This window comes from Protopterus annectens, chromosome 15.part0, assembly GCF_019279795.1.
Source record: "Protopterus annectens isolate FY-2018-M chromosome 15.part0, PAN1.0, whole genome shotgun sequence".
NCBI classification, from domain to species: Eukaryota; Metazoa; Chordata; order Ceratodontiformes; family Protopteridae; genus Protopterus; species Protopterus annectens.
Window position 1 is genome coordinate 643,086,308 of NC_056749.1, and position 23,201 is coordinate 643,109,508.

General features: G+C 38.0%; 1 long non-coding RNA gene across 1 annotated transcript in view; it reads left to right on the forward strand.

Annotated features, from left to right (window-relative positions):
* The window catches only part of LOC122789972, an 843,188-nt gene that overhangs the window by 69,381 nt on the left and 750,606 nt on the right, over nucleotides 1-23,201 (forward strand). The gene's annotated exons all lie outside the window — the stretch shown is intronic.

Below are 23,201 nucleotides of genomic sequence, written 5' to 3' on the forward strand. Positions count from 1 at the left end.
ACTGCTGTGTGTTACCTCAGAGGTTCCGGACATAGCTGTTTGCTTACTATGTTGGTAAAATTTGGAATTCCCCTCCAGCAAGTATTACTCTAGAAACCTCCATAAGTCAATTCAAAAATAGTCTAAAACAATACTTTAAATTACATTGGTCTTGCCAATGTTCTAAACCTGACTAACACATTCACTACTATTGCAAAGGAATTACTCCAGTGTTTCTCAACTACCCTGAGGCTTCTATGTCCTCATCATAGGTAAAACTGTTGATTACTAAATGCATCAATTGTAATCTGAATTATTCTGTAAATAACATTGTTTATGGTCTATTTGTATGTTTATCTTACATTTTATGTTTTATGTATTATGCAATGTGTTTTGTTTCTACCTTGGAGCTTTTCTCCTCAGGCCTCCGCTGAAAATGGACTTGTATTGTATCCAGTCGGACTATCCCGGTCAACAAATGTAAAATAAATAAAATAATAAATAGTATAAGATGCTGGTTAGTAAACAAAGTTTCAATGTGGTTAAAGGAAGTTTGAGTTAGAGTGAGCAGGTCAGAGAGGTTATCAGCAATAGTAATGATAGTGGAATAATTAGCATACTGCATGAAGGATGACTGAGGACAGGATGTACAGAGTTGATTAGTAAAGCTGTTAAAAAGAAGGGGTCCTAGAACTGAGCCTTGAGGGACACCCATTTTTATAGGGAGAAAGGGAGACAAAGCAGAGAACCATTTGACAGATTGCTGTCTGTTAGTGAGATAGCTGGTAAACTAGGAGACTGTTGCAGGGGAGAAGTTTAGTTGAGAAAGTTTGGAGAGGATAGAATGGGAGACAGTGCCAAAGGCTTTGCAAAGGTCTAAGAAGAAGCAGGACAATAGTTTATCATTGTCTCTGGCTAGGGAGATGGACTTAATAAAGGAAATGAGAGCATCAGTGGTGCTGTGGTAGGGCCACAAGCCATGCTGGGCTTGAGATTTTCTTGAGTGAGATAAGAGTAAATTTGTTTATGCACACAATATTCAAGAATTTTGGAGAGGGGAGAGAGTTTGGCAATTGGCTGATAGTTGAAGAGTTCTACAGAGTTTCCATCTTTGTGGATGGGTATAACATGGAATTTCTTCCAGAGTGTTGGAACAGTAGATTTACAGATTGAGTGGTTAATGAGATGGAGACTGGTTATGCTATGGAGTTAGCAGCAGCCTTTAGGAAGATAGATGGTAAGTTATCAGCAGAAGGTTAACATGGTCTAAGTTTAAGAAGGACATTTTTAATGCAACTAATAGGAATATAGTTTAGAGAGAAAAGACAGTTTTGTAGCAAGGTGATGTTGGAAGGTGAGGGATTAGTGGGGCTGGAAGTCGGCATAAGGTTGCTAATAGTATCAATGAAGTAGGTATTAAAGATGGAGGCAGTTTCTTGAGGTAAATTATTAGGGCAGGGGTTTGGTGTTGAAGGGTGTTTGGGATGGAGAATTTGGTTCACAGTATTCCAGATTTTTTTAGGATTTGTAGGTTTAGTATTTAAAGGTGTGTGGTAGAAGTTTTTTTTATCAATGTTAATGTGTTTTTTGGCCAGGTTATGGAGTTCTCTATATTTTTGAAAGTGTGTGTGTGTGATTTTAATTTTATCCAGAGTTTCCATGCAGAATCTGTTTCGGATGAGAGATAGGGTAGACTTGGTGAGCCAGGGTGAGCAACGTAATTTCACTCTGACAATTCTAGGAGGGGCTAGAGAGTTTAGAGTGTTTAGAAAGATAGAGCTAAACTGAGGAACAGCATCATCAAGAGAGAGAGGCAAGAAAGGAAAGACCAGTCAGTTGCAGAGAGATATCTATAGATATCTCTCGGGGTTGAAGTTGGTTAGCTTATGACATTCCTTGAATTTATGATGTCTACAGAGGTCAGGAGAGAATCTTTGAACGTGTATAAGGGAGTGATCACTAACTGAGTCTGGCAGGGATTCAGGGTGATGGTAGATTTTAAGGTGGGAGACAAGAATCCAGTCAAGGATAGAACTGGTGTTTGTGGGTTTGTGAAGATAAGTGGGAGAAGAGATAAGTTGGGCATAGCCATATAGGTGTAAGCTGGTGGTAGGAGAGTTAGAGATGAAGGGAAGCCAACTGATATTAACATCACCTAATATGATAGCCTCATTAGGTATGATGTCAGCCATCCAATGCAGAATATGTTCTACTAAGGGTATGTCAACTCCAGGGGGTATATAGATAGCAAGTATTATCAGGGTTCTGTGGTTGTTTAATTTACAGTTAGCAATGAAGAGTTCAGCTGGGTGAAAGGAGGGGAGCGAGAGGGTTGGGGGATAAGGTTAGGATGTCAGAGTACATAATGGCTACACCTCCACCTTTTTGTGTGGTCTACCAAGGCATACGATGTAGCTATGGGGGAAAATTTATTGTCTATATTACATGGTTTCAGCCATGTTTCAGACAAAGAGATTATGTTAGGGGAGTATTGGTATTAGTATACAGTATTTTCAAGCCTACTTGCTTAAAAAAGCACTTGTCTATAGCTTAAGGCAATGGCATTAATCTAGACAATTACCTTTGCAAAAATAAGGCAAAATATCTTAAGTCTACATATACTATAACCAGTGTATTTTACACCCCATCTCACTCCAGCAGCCCTAAATCATAGCATATTAACATTAAACTTGGCTTTTATCCAGCCTTTCATCTCTTTTAAACTGTAAAGCCTATATTTTATACAACTAAAAAGTACTTGTTTACTTTAATTACTTTAACACATGTAACAGTCTCTGAAAAGAGCCCTCAACATTTAAAATATCTCTGACTACACACTACATAAAATTGCTTTACTATATATAACATGTAGTTTATATTATGTAATGTTTTATGCAAATACTAATAAGAATGAAATTGTTTTACTTACAGTTATTTTTTTCCTTTTTAGTGTCCTTCTAAACATTGATGATATAAAGTTGGGTATATGCTTTACAATATCCCCACACGTTTAACAAAATCAACATATGTCCAGTCTTTCTCATCTACCTTTTCTTGCAAAGCCACATTTAACAGATGTGAATGATGACTTATAGTCTCCCATGAATTCAGTAATTTCAATGTTGTTGGTCTTCTTCCTGTTCATCTACAGCTCCCAACACCAGATTTGGGTTAAAGTCCAAGGTACTCCTGATTTTTCTAGTCAACTATTGTTCTTTTTTCTGTCTCTCAAGCATTTTCCTTTGGAATGTTGGAAAAGATTTCAGTGGAAAATTTTTCTATGGCCTTTACTGACAAAAGAATGAGAAGCAGAATCCCCTTCTGTTTGCTGGCTGATTTTTTTGGTGGATAAACTTTATTTCCTCCTTAGCCAGCTCTGTGTCTACAAATGTATTTAATCCTCCAGGAAAAAAAATATTCTGAAGACAGCTGAATACAACAGCTTGAATCTTACATCTGTCTCTTGGCATTCCCTGATTGCTGTGATAAATTTGTCTTCTGCCTGGTGTACAGTAACTAATCATATTCCACAAACACTCTCATGTCTCCATTTTTTTAATACTTTTCTCCTCTTCCACAGTTTTATCAGGGTCAACTCTCTCTGCTGGTGTTATTGTATCATTACCAATACAGGTCTTGACTGCTATGGCCAATGTTTGTACCATACACTCGGTGTGCCCTTTCAATTAATAACCCTGCTGTGGAATACCAGTCCAGTTGCTTATTTATTCTTTCAAAAAATTAATATAGTCTGTTCCTTCGAGTTTCTCTGGTACAGCAGACAATCTCAGGTTTTCTCTGTGTGCTATATCTTCTAACTTTATTCATCTAGTCTGGTCTTCATTTCAACCACTTATTTTTGCAGTTTTATCAGCTCATCTGAACAGCTAGTTAAATCTAATTCTATTTTTTTCCAACCATTTGTTATTTGAGTTGCTATACTCTTTCAATGTTTCATTTATTTTAATCATCTGAGTACATTTTTTTCTCTCTAAATTTCTGGAAGCTAACTTTTGTACCAAAGCTGAAGCTTGAACTGCTTTTTGCTGAAAAACTGTGATTTCTTTCCAGAGTTTTCTTTTCACCTTTTCTAGTCAATTATCTTTCAGCTTCTCTAAATTACTCCTTTGCTGGCATTCAGGGAGTACACTTACTGGTCAGTAAATGAATTTTATGAAACTGGGACTACTGCTGGCTCTTGTTTCGCACTTTATTTTTTCACACTGAAATTAAGCTGTTGATCAGTGTGCAGTCATCTCGGAAGTCCCAAAATTCTTACTTATGCTCAGAATGTAAAATTAGTGAGTCAGAATATACATACATGTAAACATAGCAATAAAAAAGGAAATATTCAAGCCCAGCTAGTTGGTAAATTATGTGGTTGGCTAATATTTGATGTCTTAGAGGTTGAATATCAAAAAGAATTTAGAGAGTAAATGTACAGTTGCAGTGTGGCTCAAAGTGTATACTGATGATTTTATTTAAAAAGTGAAGATGTATTTTGTCACCATATTCAGATAAATCCTGCAGTGTTACCAAAGGAGCATGCTTCGAGGAAAAATCTAGTAGGTTTAGTTGTGGAATTTTGCAGGATCTCAACAGAGAAGACAACAGATGTATGAGTAAGGAACAGATGGCTCTTACTGAATGGTTTACCAACACGGCTACTGTTATGAAAACAAAAATGTTAACATTTTACTGATCCACAAGGTCTTAATAAAGCAATAAAAAGAGATCAGTATCTACTTTGTACATTTGAAGTGCTATCTACCTTTCTAAGAAAAACAATTTTGGGAAAATCAAAGTTGATAAAAACATTATAATCTGTATGTCTTGAATTTGTACACACTCAAACCTACTGGCTTATTCACTCCCCAAGTGTTAAAAGCCTATAGCTCATATGTTCCTCTAAGGTAGTGATAAGCATGCAGGATAATTCCCAAGGGTCTGACATGCAGTGGGTATCTATGAGAGCATGTCTCCCACTTCTACAAGTGATGTTCCCTCAGTTAGCCCCTACTTCTTGAAGGCAGTTGTTTCCATTGAACCCCCATCTTCACTAAAGAATCTCAACAGAGACCAAACCCTACATATTTGCCCTTCACCCTGTTCCAAAAGAGGGGTATTTAAAGCTTCAGCTCATCGCTCCAGCTTATGTCGTACTCAGGAATTTATCCCTCTGCACCACAGAACTGGCTCATTACAGAGTATATTTTAAAAATCTTTGCAGAAGGTACCACTGAGGTTCCACAGAATGCTGCTCAGATTACAAAAGTAAGACTTAGATATGCAGTAAAAGCCAGGAAAAAAGATGCATACAGCAGATATACTATACTTGCTGGAGAAACAAGAAAGAAAGTTTATTTGGTGATCAAGTGGAAGTCAATTGGATTATTCCACAGTTGAGTATCGAAAATAAAATTAATCAGTTTCAGCAGTGTTCTGGGAATTAAGTGGTTATGAAAGAGATACCCACATTTAATTGATGTATCATTTAGTGGACATTTTTTCATTGATCATGTATACCAAGTCCTGGTTCCAAAAAAAAAAAATAGCCAGAGTTGTTGGGGTTGTGGCAGTTACAGCCACATATGCGAGCCTACTTCAAAAATACTTTGTTATGAAGGTCGATGCCTGTTGCCAATTTCTTTTTTCTAGTATTACAAATGAAGCATATCTCAGTTTGATGGGTTGTTATGATTCTGTTATGGAAGAATGTTTTGAACAGAAAAATGCTGTGAGGAAAAACACAGCCATATGCTACACTTGAAGAAGGGAATATTAAGTACAAGACTTGATGTATGAGGCTAACGGCTGAAGAGACCTTACAAGCCTAGCCATTATTACCTGAATTTTACCCAATTTTTGATCCCCTAAAGGCTAGAGGATGGCTTAGGTTTGCACCTAGGCCTGTGAATATTTTGCAGACTGCTCCTGTCCATAAGGTACATGGGCACCACCCCAGGAGTGAATTTATGATTCCCATCCATTGATCCAAACTGCATTTGAAGAGGGTCAGGGAAGGGCTCTGTTTTTCATGAATAGGAAGCCTGTTCCAGAAAAGGGATAATCTCTGAGGCACATATCTGTTTTTCCAGCTTGTTTTGTTCGTGTCACAGACCAGATTTATATTCTTGGATCATATGACCCTCATGCAGGTTTTCTTGCAAGTGTGTAACAATTCCTCACGGCTGGATTTGAGAGTACCTTGCAGGTTAAGCATAGAACACTAATAACTGGTAGTAGAAAGAGTAAAGCGATACAGCTTTCACTCGATTAGCATAGAACATGTTAATGCCCTGTAATTTAAGGAATCTTGAAGGCCACTCCAGCTGTTGTAAGTGCCTGTTGAAGTACATGACAAAAGGTGCATTGTACTCAATTACTGATACAATGAAGGCAGAGTACTGTGAGACTATAACTTCCTTGGATCTGGATGCCGTCGCTTTACTTATAAGGTGTACAACATAGTAGAACTTTCTCACCACTGTGAACACACTGAGATCAAAGTTCAGGCCACTATCTATCTGTGTATCTAGATCTCTCACCTCTGAGTCCACTCTTCGGGGTGTGCTATTAATGTTATAATTTGCAGGGGTATTTGACTTCCCAAAGGGTATGATTATGCATTTTGTGCATTTATTTTTAGGCCATGGCTCTGGCACCAATCATTTGTCCGAGTCACATTCTTCTGAAGGATGTCAGCATCAACGGGGGATTCTTTGATTGCCACTGACTTGCAGTCATCAGCAAACTTAGTCAGCCAAAGGCCTTCTACATTAACCTTTACTTCAGAGAATATATTCCAAACAAGAGAGGTCCCAGTACTCAGCCCTGTGGAACATCACTGGTAACTGGCATCTTGCTGAATCTGGATTCTCCCACTCTAACAACATGTGTACTGTTTGTGAGACATTTGGCTATCCATCTGGTGATGTATAGATTTATAATACTTAGTTTTGTGATGCAATGATGTCAGATCTGCCACAGGAAAACCATGTAAAAGAAATGGAATGCATCTGTTTCATTTTTAAGGCTTGGTGCATTTCATCTTCACTGATTATTGTCTGAAGTTTCCTGAAGCTGTGACATTAAAATCAAATATGTGATTAGTGCACTACAAGCCACATTTTCAAGGTGTGGAATCCCTAATGTGACATATGATAATGGTTTGCCATATGAAAGCATGAATTTCAAGAGATGATAAAATCAGTGGGAATTTCAAAATGTGAATTTTAGTCCTAAGTACCCACAGTCAAAGAGTATTTCAACAGCCAGATCCCTGAGTTTATATTCTCTAAGCATCATGTGCCCAAGTCACAAGATGCTGAAGATCAAAATCCTCTGACTTCTTTTCATATGAAATCCTTGCTGGTGCAGTTACTATGCACTGACAATGATTTCTTTGTTTGGAAGACATCTTTCTTTGTGTTTGTGCAACCACAGAGTCTAGATATATATTTGGGTATTGTCTGGGGCTTGAACTTCACATGGTGATATGTGTGTGTGCATGGAGGGGGGGGGGGGTGCTTGTCCTCTGCAAAAATGCTAACAGTGTGAGTTTCTTTCTTTGTGGTGATTCATGGGTTTTATGTTTTCTGATGGGATTATTTCTTTAATAAAGCCCCAAAAACTGAATTATATTCAATAAAAGTTGTTATTGTTAACAGCTAAGGTATCTATCTTCTTTGCAGTGAGAATATAATAAGATTTTGTAGAGAAGCAGCCAGAAAGAATGGTTGCAAAACTGTATAAGGAGCACAGCTCATATGCTGTTCCTATGAAAAGTTGCTGGTAAGAAATCAGAGACATTTGTTCTCAATGAATTCATCTCACAGTAACTGTGTCGAATGCAAAGATTGGGTCTGTGATGCTTCCAGTAAAACAAAACTCAGACAAGTGTCCAAAGTGATATCAAATGAGATGTTTTGAGGCACATTTCTACCAGGAAGTGAGCACGAGAGGAGTTTTCATTCAACTTTAGAATACCCTGACAAACCGCTTGATAATAAACTTTGGCTCTAGATGACTGTCACTGTTGAAGTGACACCCCAACCCCATGTGCAAAAATGAGGAAAAGGGTGTGTGGAAGGGGTTATAGATGGATGGATGGATGGATAATTTAACTGAAGTTTTTTTTGTAATGTTACAAGGAACAGGAGTGTAGACTACACTTTCCTAAGTATTTAGTTTAAAGATTGCTCTGAAAACAAGCTAAGTGCTTAGAGTTGCCACCTTTTCAAATGTCCAAAGTGGGACATTGTTTGTAGAAAGTGAGATCTTACAGGACAAAACACACTCATGACTTGTACAAAGGACAAAACATCACATTTTGCCAAAATAAAAGCTTATTCTTACAACATTTGAGATTTTCATATAACATTTAGGTTTTCAGATATAAAATAACTGTTTTATGCAACTATTAAAGAAATGCTATGAAATATTTTTGTCCTGTAATCTGAGAACATTTGCCATTTTTTTTAGTTTTTCTTGTGGGAAAACAACTGCTCAAAGCAGGACTGCCCCTTGAAAGAGTAACAGGTGATACAAAATGTATTGGTGTCCTTGAATACTACTGAAATATGCTGCCATTGTAATTAGTGTTCTGGCTTCATACCTGATCAAAATAAAATAACAAATGTCTGCTCTTAGAGTTATATAGAATTTTACTGAAGCAGTGCCCAGATGAAGTGTTGCAAGATGTACATATTTCTGACTTCATTTATCTGTACACATCTGTACAGAGATCTTTATATGTAAGCACGTAAAGTATCCAGCCTCGTATAAAAATAGTAGAAAACTTTGAGTGAGTGAGCATCACACACAAGAAGCTAAAGTGTTTTGCACCCACAAGGTTTCACCACTGCGATCCATAGTATCACAAGCCTCTGGTTTATGTTGAGTTGTGTAGTAGGCACACTGCCTCTGCCTCCCTCCCCAGATGTGCACATCAATGTCAGCCATTCATGCTCCTAGATGAGTCCTTTTAGCGACCCCAGATGTTAATCAAGCTTAGATTATCTGGGTCATAATCATGGTTTTATCTCTATGACACAGGGACAGGTTATTTATTGAATGCTTGATAACTAGAAAAATGTACTGATCCATGTACTACTAATGGACAGAGGCAGCTCATAAATTCTTTATTCCATCCATGGGCCCCCTCAAATTATCTATGGTATGATCGTGGTTATTTTCACTAGGGGCAATACATAATTAATGACCATGGGATGGGTAAGGCCAATCTAACACCAACTGGGATAGGTTAATTCAAACACCAAATGGGAAATTGGGTAAGCTTAAAATGGCCCACAAGGGCAGCTAGCATAGTATTTATCTATGATGCTATGAAAAATAAAGGACTAATTCAAATACTCATATACTCCATGGGCCAAAAGCAATACCAAAACAAAATAAATAAATATAATATTAAATATATATATATATATATATATATATATATATATATATATATATATATACATATACACACACACAGATATATATATATATATATATATATATATATATATATATATATAAAAATGTAGTGTACACTTCTAGTAGTATTTCTTTAATTGATTGCGATACTATTCAGGGAGGTCACCACTGGACCCCACATGATGTATTGTCAGTAAAGGCTATCCTTGGATTGCTGATGTGCGTTAATGTGGGTTTGGAATAATGCATTGAGGATTTGCATACTTGTATATATTTTCTTTCCTTAATACTACTGCCTAGGATATGATGGCATGAACTGTGGTAAGGAGGTACAGGAGAGGTGGGTGGAAATGACTGGAGAAGGGCTATGTGTTCCATTCTGAAAGAAGCCATGGAATGGTGCTACAGTATGTCTGACCCCTGTTGGCAGCCTGGAGTATGACAGCTTGTGGGAGATAGACATCAGTTATGCCATACTGACTTGCCAGTCTGTGTAGGTATGCAGAAGCTGAAACTACTTTCTAGCAATGTCAGGGGGTTAGCTATAAGTAAAATCCACTGACACCTTCTGTGTAAGTCACCAGTCCTATTCACCCCTCTCATGCCAGTTAAGGACATAAAGATAACACAGCAGCAAGGCAATGGAGAGAGATTTTAAGGATTCTGTTGGGTATAACTTAGTAGACACTAATGTGGATAGACATTACAAGTCTCCTAGTAATCCTGGAGCAGGGAAGCGCAGTTACAACAAATAGGATAGGCAAGGATGTTGCCGCATATGTGATGCTTATATAAGTTAAATGCTGATAGAAACATTTAAAACCAATCCTTCATGTGCCAAAATCTTAGTGACACCATATGAGTAAAAGTTACTTTGTGTGTTACTAAGTAAGTGTTGGGTCTTTTTTTATATGCAAGTGTGATAATGTTTGCCACTGACAGACTTCAGCAGAAATATGTCCAAATGTTTCCTCATCTGTTTTCTCTCATGTTTTGTATTTGGAAGCGACAAAGTAAAATGTTTCCACTCAGCCACAAAGACTCTTGCTGACAAACTATGCATTTACAAACTGTGATTTATTTCCAAAATCCAATTTTATAACTCTGACCCACTAAAGTGAACAGATACCTACTGGTACAGCAATCTTCCCTAAAAGCCGCTGTCCTAAAGCAAGCCTTTATAAATGTACAGGTGCAGAGATTCCTGAATTTTGTAAACACAAACTCCCTGGACCAGATTGTCAATACATCAGCCAGGGGTGCAACCATACTGGATCTGGTCCTCACTAATATGGGAGAGTGCCATACCCCCCACTAGTGTAATGTCTTTCCTGGTGAAGTCAGACCTTTTAAGTAAAAATAAAACCAGGACCCACAGTTAACCCTGGAATATTCAAGAACTACTCTAAGGCTAACTTCCTGCTATTAAGTGATCATGGCAAAATTTCAAGCCCCCATAAAATCATGAAAACAATGCTACTTATGCAGAACTGTTCACAGAAACCCTATGTAAGCATGTTAATAGCTGCAGAGAGGCAGCTGTACCCAGCTGGATGAAGTACAGAGCTAACCAAAAAAACAAGCCACCCTGGTGGAATCACAAAATCAATAGCCTGTATAATAGAGGGAAGCAAATCATGGCAAAAAGTAGGAGGTGCAGCACCCAGCAGGATAAAAGCACTTTTATCAAACTAAACAAAGAACTAAGAGGACAAGTAAAGTTTACTAATGCCAAATCTGAGGTAGCTTTGGCCTCCCAGGCCAAGGACAACCACAAGGCATTCTTTAGCTATAACTGCAACCTCTAAGGCAATACACAATTGTGTGTAGACCTCATTGTAAATGGAAACACCTATATGGGCCTGACAAATTTAACTCCAACCTTATCTCTCTCTCTCCCCCGTAACCTTCCCTCAGGAAATACCATCAAATATAACTCCCACTGCTGTCACTAGGGAACAGGTCCTTAATGCTTCCTCTAAGGCCAAGAACACTGCATCGATGGGCCCAGCCAATATCACAGGATGTCTTCTAAACAGCACAAAGCATGACTTATCAGGCCTTCTGGAAAGGCTATTTAACTATAGCCTCCAAACAGGTTTCGTGCCTCATGAATGGAGAACAGCAACAGTCATCCTTCTGCACAAAGATGGGTCATCTACAGACCCTGGAAACTACAGACCCATACGTCTCACTAGTCTTATATGTAAAGACATGGAGAAAATTATCATGGAAATGATCAATAATGATGTAGTAAACCTCCAGGCACTGAACCCAACCCAGTTTGGTTTCATCAGGGGCAGGCCATGCCTACTTAACCTTGGGCACTTCTTTGAGAAAGTCACCAAAGCAATGGATGAGGGCAAAATGGTTCATACTGCCTACCTTGACCTGGCCAAGGTATTTGACACAAAAACTCAAGAGGGTAGATACAAATCTGTATGTCACCTGGTAGATAACCATCTGGCAAACAGACAGGACCCAGGAAGTTAAAATTGGGGTGTCCACCTCACATGTCACAAGTGGATCAGTCCTTAGACACTCCTTTTTGGCATTTGCTTCTCTGAAGTCAAGGCCAATGTCAATGGTCTCTGGCTGACTAAATTTGCAGATGATTGTAAATTAGGATCTGTCATTGAATCCCACACTGGCACAAATGTTCTCCAGGAAGGACTGAAACAAACAAACAATTGGTGCCAGAGCCGTGGACTAAAACCAAATACCATAAAATGCATAATAGTATCCTTTGGAAAGTCATCCACCCCTGGTAACTAACATATTGGCAACACGTGCCTTAGAGTTGATACAGCAGTCAGGGACTTAGGGACACACAGAGACAGTAATCTAGCCTTTGAACATCATGTGTCTGCACTAGTGAGGAAATCATTCTATGTTGTGCAACTTATAAACAAAAATATGTCACCTAGGTCCATGGAAATCATTGTTCCACTGTATTTGGCATTCATCAGATGTATCATTGAGTACAATGCCCCTTTGGTATGTACCTAACAAGGCATATCCAACAAATGGAATGTCCACAGAGATTCCTCACTAAAAGAATACAGGGCTTAAGTAAAATGTCATATGCAGACCCCCTGAAGGCCTCGTCTCTGTATTCTGTCTCCTATAGGCTGTTGAGGGGAGATCTATGTCTGCCATACAGGGCATTGTCAGACCCCACTCTGATGGACATCTTGTATATCAGCAAAACAAACAGCAGCAGAATTACCCATTCTAAAGACTTAAACCTTCCCTGTGATATAAATAGGACCTGCTGGAGAGACAGGTATGTAACCCAGAGACCACCCTGTCTCTGGAACAGGCTCCCTGTCCATGTGAAGCATAGTTTTTCCCTTACCCAATTCAAGTGTACAGGAAATTCATCCCTGGCTTGGCACCTATGTCTCTAATGGACACAGACAACCTGTAAATGGCTCATCTTCCAGGCCCTTGCTTGTAAATGTTTCATCTCCCTGCTTACACTTATCAAGGGTAGGAGAACTTGTCAGAGATTTCGGCTGCATGGCTAGGCTTAAAAGGCTCTTGTGGTCTTTAGCCTAGTAAACACTTTGAACCTATGAATCTATAAATTAAGGTTGTTTCATTGCAGCATGTCACATGGGATGTGCCACTGATTTTTAAAATGTTCCACACATCTCAGTATTACACAACAAAGTGATATTCTTCTTACTGGTGAGTCGTTGGATATAACAGATCCATCAAAACATTTGAAACAACATGTGACATCAGAGTCCTATCCCAGTCAATAGCATTTAGAGGAGCTGTTTTTTTTTGTTTGTTTTGGTCTTGGCTGCAAAGCATTTGGGGGTGATAACCTAAGACTGATAAAGAGACTTTTGGTGGCTCTATGTGATTATACTGTCTGGCTTAAGTATACTGCATATTGAAGAGTGTAATATGTTTTAGTAGAGCTGTATGACATTGTGGAATGTTTGGAGATCACTGTTTTCATCTCCTTAAATGTGAGTGACATCTACATTGTCAAAATAACTGAGCAGTGTGATACCTAGTTTTCTAAATAATATCTGTGCTTCAGATAGTGTCTGTGCAGAGACTGCCAACATTTTCAGAATGGCACCCTCATTACAGTCTACAACAGTAATGGGAACATCCTTTATCTTAGAAGTCATGTGAGTGCAAAGTATCTGAAGCAAAAAGATGTACAGGAGAAAGAGGTGTCATTAATGTTTCAGTCTAAATTACAAAACATCCATTTAACAAACTGCATCATAACAAAAATTCCAATAAACCTAAAAGGGTTGGGTACCAAGACAGAACAATACCAATATTTGTTTGATCAGAGGGATATAACTCCTAAAAATGTACAACTATGACATGATTAGAAATGCCTAACCTCCCTATTAATTAAATGTTTAAATATTTACCATGAAGTTAACAGTTAATCCATTCTGTGTGTTCCAGGACATCTGTTAATGTTTTTATTTCTTCATACAGATCTACATGTATCTCATTCATTTTATGTTATTTTGAACAGGTAGATGGACTATGCCATGGTGTCCCGTTTTTAGGCAGTTTAGTTACTATGATACAGTATAAGTCAAGTTAACTTTAATCAAGATAAAGGTTAGAGTTACACAGTAAAATAAAACTAAAATACAAAACATTGATTGCAAATAATCTGTCTTCAAAGATTAGAGGGGATTTACCAGTGAAGTCATTGCCCCTGTTGGTATTTCTGAAAATAATTTATCACTGCTTTTGAAGAACCAACTTTGAAAGGAAAAACTGTATGCATACGTGTATCAAAGTGATACTGCAAGCAAGACAGTGCTAATGCAGTAACTAAGAATGAGCTATTTCCTCCAAAACAGAAAAGGCAACAATGCCAAGTACCCAAAGCAGTGTGTGAAAGTGCTGGATACTAGACAGCAGCCTTCACCATTTTTTTTTCAAGTCTGTAATGGGATTCACAGAGGGTAACAGAACATTTTTGGAGGTAATTAGTTGCATTTTTTTAAACTTTAGTGACAAAATGTCACCAGAGCCATACCAAGTGCTGTACATGACTTATATATGTAGGATTCTCCTCCTTGTGCCTGTCAGCAATTAGCTACTATCTGTTGGCCTTGAGCCTATTCATTCATTCATTCTGTGGGGGGGGGGGGGGGGGGGGCAAACTGAGGACCAGAGAGAGAGAGAGAGAGAGTTTAATTTCCCATTCCCCCACCAGTATGTAGTTTTTGACAGGGCTGTCCTCACTGCAACAGTTGGAGAGTTTGGTCTTAATCAGCTCCCAGACTCATCCTCCTAATGTGGAGTCCAGAATGATGGACTGGTTTGGAAAGCAAGTATAAATCTCAGGAACCTTTTGCCCTGAGGGTGTTAATGTATGTTTCTCATATGATTTGATTCCAAAGGTCTCTAGCAGAACAGACCCTAGACTCCTTCTAAGGCCACCCATGGTGGTTACCAAAAGACAGATGGAAGCACAGCTGTCTACAATGTTGTGCATTTCCAGTCTATCCATAAGACTAATCCATAATGCAGCCAATGGGGCAGCTACAAAAGCATGCACCAGCACTGCAATGTGGCACTATGCCTGGGTGCAATTTTGCAGGCACCTTTAAAGTATCCTTTATCAATGCCACCTATAATGGATAATCTGTTTTCAGTCTGAAGATTAAAAAAAAATTGATGACGAGCAAGCAGGAGCAGAAGACATTGTCTGCTGTAGGCATCTATTTTAAATGCCTTCAAAGGTTTTATTCCAGGAACCAGAAGGTTATCAAAGGACTCTGGTTCAGAAAGTCCCAACATTCTTCCTTTGACTCCACTTGGGGGCAGATGGGGTCCGCGGTTAGTTCAAAGGTCCATTTTCAGGGAAATCTTTCCAGTGTGCCTGAAAAGTTGCCAGACAGTTCCCATCTGTAGACAGTCAGGGGACAACATTTCCTTTAACACTAAGCCTAGATGGCCATTACAAATGACAAATTGTTGAAAAACATAACATCCAAAGTCTACACAATACCATTCACATTTGTCCCCACAAAGATTCCACAGCTCCTTCCATGTATTCCACCCCATCAAAAAGTGCAACAGCTCAGAAGATTTCAAAATTCCTGCAAAAAAAGAGCCATCCAAGGGATTCCACCAAGCTATGGAGTCTACTCAAAATTCTTTTTAGTTCCAAAAAAGACCAAGGACTGAAGTCCATACTGGATCTCAACATGGTGAATCTTCAGGTAAAGAAGTCAAAACTCTGAATGATTCATAGGTTCATAGATTCTCAGGTGATTACAAAGTTAACATCCCCAGGGGGCCTTTTTAAGTCCCTGGGGTTATTTTAAGGAGTATATATAGGCCTGGGCATGAGTGGTCAAGCATTTACATGTTGCCTGTGTCACATAGGTGCTGATACATTTCTAAATCCCTATCCACAGATCCAAGTTACATTTGAATTGGGTTAGGGAAGAACTTTCCTTCAAATGGATGGGCAGCCTGTTCTAGAGAAGAGTAATTCTCTGAGACATGCACCTCCCCATCCAGCATGTCCTATTTATGTGGCAGACAAGGTTTAGATCTTTTGATAAGCTACTTTTGATGCTGTTTGTTTAGCATTTCTGCAACAGGTCCATCAGATTGGGATTAAAGTATGTCTTGTAGGCTAGGCATAGCTCATGTCTAAGCAGTCTGTAGGAGACAGAGGGCAGGGATGGTGCTTTCAGGCAATACATGTAGGACATGTTGTTTCTGCAGGTATTCTTTTTTGAGGAACCCCCGTGGATGCTCCATTTGCTGCATATGCCTGGTCAGGTACATACTGAAGGGGACTTTGTACTCGGTGATTGGTCTAGTGAGGGAAAGTACAGTGGAACAATGTCATCCTTGGACCTAGATACCATAACCTTCCTTATAAGTTTCACAACATAGAATGATTTCCCTTAAACACAGGATGGTCAACGACCAGTTTACTGACTACTTCTACTTTTATTCCCAAATCCCCAGAGGCACCAGAAGCTGTTGAAGATGGTGGTGGTGGTGGTGGGGGTGGGGGGGGGGGCACTCAGTGATAGGTTAACTTGGAGGACTTTTTAAGCTTAGCCAATTTCCATTTTGGTGCTTGAATTAACATTTCCCGACTGGTCTTGCCTATCCCATGGTTGATAATTGCATATTAGCCCTAGTGAGATTAAATGTGATTACACTATAGGTAATTTAGATTTTAAAAGTAAGATGGAAACAAAAATACTCTGAAATCTGCTGTGTGTACTAAGTGAGTGGTATGGTATGAAACAGAAGATGATTTATGCTATAAGAATCTAAGGGGAGGGTCTTCCCAGATGATCTGTCAGTGTCTAGTTGAATGAGCAGATGCAGTACATCCTCCCACTCCTACACAAAGGAACTGTATGTGCCCAATAGATAGACTTTCAGGATGCATACCTACTCATCCTTACGGTTACGGTACCATTAAGGTTCTTGCACTTCTGATTAAGACCAGCCGTTAATGTTTTGATGATTTCCATTCAGTCCCACCACATTCAACCTTTATGGTCACTAGACCCACAACAAGGTATTCTATCTCTCCCATCATCTATTCAGCTTCATCCAAACATCATCTTTCTTAAACTAACTGTACTGCTTTTCCAATTCCAGTGATGGCAAGTAATCCAGCATTACCTTCCAGAATAGTTCACATTCTAAATGCTTCACAAAAGCAGTCTAATAGAAAATGCAATGAAAGTAAATGGAGGAGATTTTTCCACTGGGCATGCAGTCAAGGATTTGATCTATACTCAGCTCCCATACCTTTAGTTTTACAGCTTCTAGCGTGCCTTTTCAATTCAAACTCCAAGCTACCATCAGTGTTCACTTAGCTGCCATTTCTAATTTTCACTTGGGTTTCAACTCTAATTCTCTGGCAACCCAAAGGTGTGTAAAGGCATGTTGAAGTACACCTTTCTTTCAGACTTCCCATGAAAGGACCCACCTGCTTCATGGGATCTTATATCTTGTTTTTTAAACTCTCACAAAATCTCCCTTTTTGCCTGCCTCCAAGTCCTCCTGAAAGCACTTTTCTTGGATGATCTTACTAGTAGTGACAGTTACTTTAGCAAGAATAGTATCTATAATGCATGGCTTACACAATTCACAGTACCATATTTAGTTCCTAAAGTAACTTTAGAGACAACCTTGAACTAAAACATTTATTTACCAGTCTTCTTTCTAAACCAATCCACTAAAATTATATACCAGATACTTTATATATATTGATGTGCATAGACAGCTAAGATTCTACTTTCAGAGGAAGAAAGCATTTAGAAAAGATGAACATTTTTTTTATCTATTTACTTAACAAAACAAAGGAAAGAAAGTCTCTGTGGTGACTTTTTATATGTCTTTCAGATTGCATTTCATTTATTTATTCCATGCATAACAAGCTATTACTTTCAAGGCCTACAACTCATTCATTTGGATCTGTCTCAGCCTCTACAATGTACTTCAGGTTCTCTTCTGCGGAAAACATTTGTGCTTCAATAACATGATCAACAATGCATAGCTTTATCAAACATTATGATCTCGACCTCATATTGAGGTTCAGAGCTTCTTTTGGTTCTAACAGTCTCAGTGGTATCATGCCATAGTTCTACCCAGGAGGAAAGTAGCTGGGGATTCCATCCCAAACATAGAGATGAATGGAGAGGACAATATAGGATATAAAAGTTATGTACTTACCATGACGACAGATCCTTATTGTCTCTCTCTGTCCATCTTGATATCCCACCCACCCACTGTTCCCCAGTCAAATTTCCACTTTCTATCCTTCCTTCCTGGATAGAACTTGTAGATCTAAGTCCAAAACCTTTCTCCAGGCTTTCCCCAGTACCTTTGTGACTGACAGGGGGCAAACTCGATATAAGGAACAAGGGGTTCACATAGCATCATGAGATAAGGAACAAGGGGTTCACATAGCATCATGGGATAGAGGAGGAACTTGAGCAATCTAGAAGCTTCTGACTGCAAGCTGCCAGCTTGGATCCATCACAAGGATGGATAACTCAACCATCAAAATGGATTGAGAGGGACAATAAGGATCTATTGTTATGGTAAGTACATAGCTTTTATTTTAATAAGTCCAAATGTACTTAGATAGTTTTATAATATGTTTAAAATAATATACAGGACTACATCAATGAAATGTATAGCACCAAAAGCAGCATAATATGGCAAACTGAAAGACCTCTAACAAAACTTGAACTTAAAATTTTATAATTGCTTTGCAGGAGTTGAAGTTGCTCTGCACCTCCTGTGGGGTCTGTATCCACCTACTTAAACATTACATGTCAAGGGAAATCAAATGTGGTCCAATTCCACTGTGGTGGTAGGAATACAAAAAATCTGGAGACGTTTAAACACTATCATGACAGATAGTTAAGTAATAGGAAATATTAGTATAACATCAAAGAGTTTATTCCTTGGTTATCCTAAGGTCCAAATACTGATAATTATGAACTTATGTGGATTTATGGAATGGAGTTATTTGAGCAGATAAATGTGAGGGGTACTAACTCCATGCAGGAGTGCAGTGGGACTGCCCCCCTCCCCCGTAAATATTATATGCAATGGCTTTATTGCTATATATATATATATATATATATATCTGGGATCCAGACACATGCTCGAATAGCATATGTCCGAATCACAAAACATCGAACACACATACACGAAAGCGCTTAACATCGACAAGCGCTTTCGTGTATGTGTGACTGTTTCGTAGATCGGACTACAGTGCGGGTAAGGGAAAATTCCCTTTTCCCCACTGTAGTACATTCTCGGAGTGAGAATAATAAAGTATGGGGGATGTGGAGCGTGCAGGGGGGTGAAGCCCCCCTTCAGAAATGTAGATTTTTTTCTAAACTACACATACACGGAAGCGCTTTCGTGTATGTGTGTTCGATGTTTTCTGATTCGGGCATATGCTAGTTGAGCATGTGTCCTAGACCCATATATATATATATATATATATATATATATATATATATATATATATATATTTATAGTACTACATGAGTCTGGTGTATTTTGATGTTAAAGGTTTGATTTCTGTATTGTAGAGATTTTTGATTCAGTTATTCCATTTTTATTAAGTAGGGATTTCAGGTAATCATGCCAAACACATTTAGATATTAAAATGTATGACTAGGGCATGAGATGTACACTTTTGACTATTGCCCACATGGCAGACATGTAGTAGTGTGACTGAAAACAAGAGAAACTTTATGCTAGTTCACTGACAGAAAAATGTGGAATAGAGATGCAGTATACCTTTTATTGGAGCAACACAGGTTTTATAATACAGGTACTCAACCTTTCAGATTTGTATTATCTCTTTATTAGCTCCATTAAGGTAGTCTTTAGTCTGTTGACTGTCTATTTATTTCCATCACTACTGGCAAAAAATTAACAATATAATGTTGATGCATGCAGCAATCTGCCAAGAGTACAGGAATCCCCGAGAAGGTGGCTCGCATTTCAGTTGTATTTCATAACATTGCAGAAATGTATATATGTGTATGTATATGTGTGTGTGTGTGTGTGTGTGTGTGTGTAGATATATATATATATATATATATATATATATATATATATATATATATATATAAAATTATTTATTTTATTTTAGATTTGTTTACCAGGATAGTCTAACTGGACAAATAGTCCATTTTCATCAGAGGCCCAGGAAGAAAAGCTCCATTAAATACAACAGACAAGCCAAACCAAAATTTCAATATTGATCATATGGAGAAAGTTCCTCTTAATACAAAACAGTCAGAAGCAGATGATGTATAACATCTTTTACATTTCTAGATTGATGAAAACAGAAACAGAATTTAAGTAACATAGTTATTAAAATATAATCAGAATAGAAAGCATGCGACAAAAGCAATTAAAATCACTGTTGTATAATTAAGTAAAGGCATCATATAATGGGATTTATAGTAGAGTAACAGCATAGTGAAAGAAAAAAAAGAGAGAGCTGCATTAGAGAGAGATCTATACATACAGTGGCCTATTCATTCACTAATAACTCCAGAAATGGAACTGTTGCAAATAACCTGTTTTTTGATATATATGTACTTCAGTGGCTACATTGTTTATTTCTGACAGTACATTTCAGAACTGCAATGAAATACAAGCAACAGAAGGTTCACACATAGATAGTTCTGGAAATAATGCTGACACAACCAGTGAACTTAAATGTGAAGTACTTCTAATCAGCTGAGTTGGTCACAAAGACCTGCACTGTATGGTAAGGTTCTGGCAAAATACAAACAGAATGTATACGCACCATTACCTGAATGTCATTCAGCTAATAGTTTAGTGCTTTTACTGATGTGATTACTGTCTATGACTCGATGTTTGTGTTTTGCACTATTGTGGAGATAACAGTAGGGTCTTTCAGAAATGAAAATAAACCTTAAAAATGTTTATTTTTATTTACTTTTGTTCATTTAAGTATACTTATTTCACAAATGTACTGACTGGTATTAAATAAATATACTGGATACAGCAAAACAAAGGCCTAGCTATAGATTTCTCATATTTATTTAGCACTTTCTAAATATTACATAAAGTTGAAAAAATGTTGAGACCCCATCTGCAAGCTCACAAATGCCCCAACCCTATTGTATCTGGCAGACCAACTGAGAAATAATGTTAGCTGGGACACTTAGGCTTTTAACACACCAACTGAAGCTAGCTTTTAAGGGTTACTGGACCCGATTCCAATCAGCTGAAAAAGGTTACAGTAAGTCTGGGTCTTGCTCCATTTGCCCTAATCAGCTGGCCAACAAAGACCATAAATTCTGGGACTGTCTCCCAGTGAAGTCACTGTGGAAATATTTGTCAGCTTTAGTATCCAGTGTTTGGAATTTCCGACTTAATACGTCAGCTTCCCTTATCAAATCTCAAGCTATCTGAAGCTCAAAGAACATTGCTATTCCAAATCTCTGTGATTAATACATTATGCATTTATGTATATTGCTGCCAATTGGAAATCACCTGGCTGCCTCTTTACTAGGATCACAAAGCTTTCTTATGAAATACATGTATAGTTTTGGTGTCGGTGTTCAAGACACCCCCTTCCCAGACATTTCACCCCCTGTTTGGGGTAAACACAATTCGAACCAGCTGTCATTATGGAACTCTTTATTACTTCACTTAGACATATAATTATATTAAATCTCTGCATCTTGGAGAAAGATTATGGTACTGCATCCTTTTGAATGCCTGTGCCTAACACTGATGTGGAGGACTACAAGGTAAAAAGATGTCCCAGCCCAGTCAAGAGAACTTATCTTAGGCAATATACTCATCTTTCACGTTAATAACCATAATTTGTAATACCCTATTGTGTTTTATTTCCTTTTTCCTTCATACTTCTTTATAGAAGATGTATAGTATTGATGGTTAATTGTAATTAATTACCTCAGCCCAGCACACTATACATACATACATACACACACAGACACACACACACACACACACACACACAGACACACACACACACACACACACACACTCATATATATGGGTCCTGGCCTTAATATTGAAACTAAGTTTCATTGAAAGATACATGATCAAACTCACTTTCGCAAAAGTGCATTTTGTCGAAAATGCACTTTCACTGAAAGGTAACTAAGCAAACAGTTGTTTGCATGTAGATTTAATTGTACATCAAGATGTACTGTTGATTGTACAACTAAGCAAACTGTTACTTAGATCGCAGTACAGTGGGGATAAGGGAATATTCCCTTTTCCCTACTGTAGTGTGATCTCGGAGTGAAAATATTAAAGTAGGACGGGGGTGGGGGGCTTGCCCCCCTGCATATACGTGAGTACTGTTTTATTTTTTGAGTTTTTTGGCGTGTTAGTTATTTTTTTTGTGAAAGTACATTTTCAATAAAATGCACTTTCATGAAAGTGAGAATCCTAAAACCGAGACTAATGACATCTTGGGTACAAAGGTCAGGTATGTGATAAATAAAATAGGACTCTAAGTCACCCGAAGAAGATGAGGGAGGCAGACAAGAGTCTGTCATGACTGGAAGCATATTTAATTTCTTTGGCAATGTCCACTGCATGTAGGATACAGCACTGAAAGGAACAAGAATTATGTGAGGGTCACACTGTGCAAGTCAGTCTTTTCCATATAGGCAATATAACTCACTTGTAGCTATATCTTGTTCAGAAGAGCACTGTTAATTTTACTTCAGTCACCACAGAAATATGTAACTCATTACACTGCTAGAAAAAAAGCAAAACTGTCAAAAAAGAACTGAATCCTTTTCAAAATGACTTGTAAATTATTCTTCATAATAAACTATCAATGATAAACATTCTCTGTAATGAACTTCCAATAAGAAGCTGCATACTGATAAACATTTCAGGGGGTCATTATACCTTGTTAGTTATTTGTCAACATTGCAGGATTCCTGATCTGGGGAGTTTCCCTTTTCAAATGTTTTCTTGATGTGGTCATTTCTAAGACACTGCTTCACAATTTTATTTTACTCTATTTATTTATTGCAGCAAAGTATAGTAGAAAACCATTTACATACAGCAAACACATGAAACCATTTCTTGTCAATTTCTACAGGAACAGTGTTTTTAAAATTTTTGATCAGCAATCTTATTGACATATTTATAATTTCCTGAATTGCTTCACAAAAGGAAACTGCATTGAAATACTTTTGAAATGATATAAAAAGCAGAACCACCAAACAAAAACCAAAAAC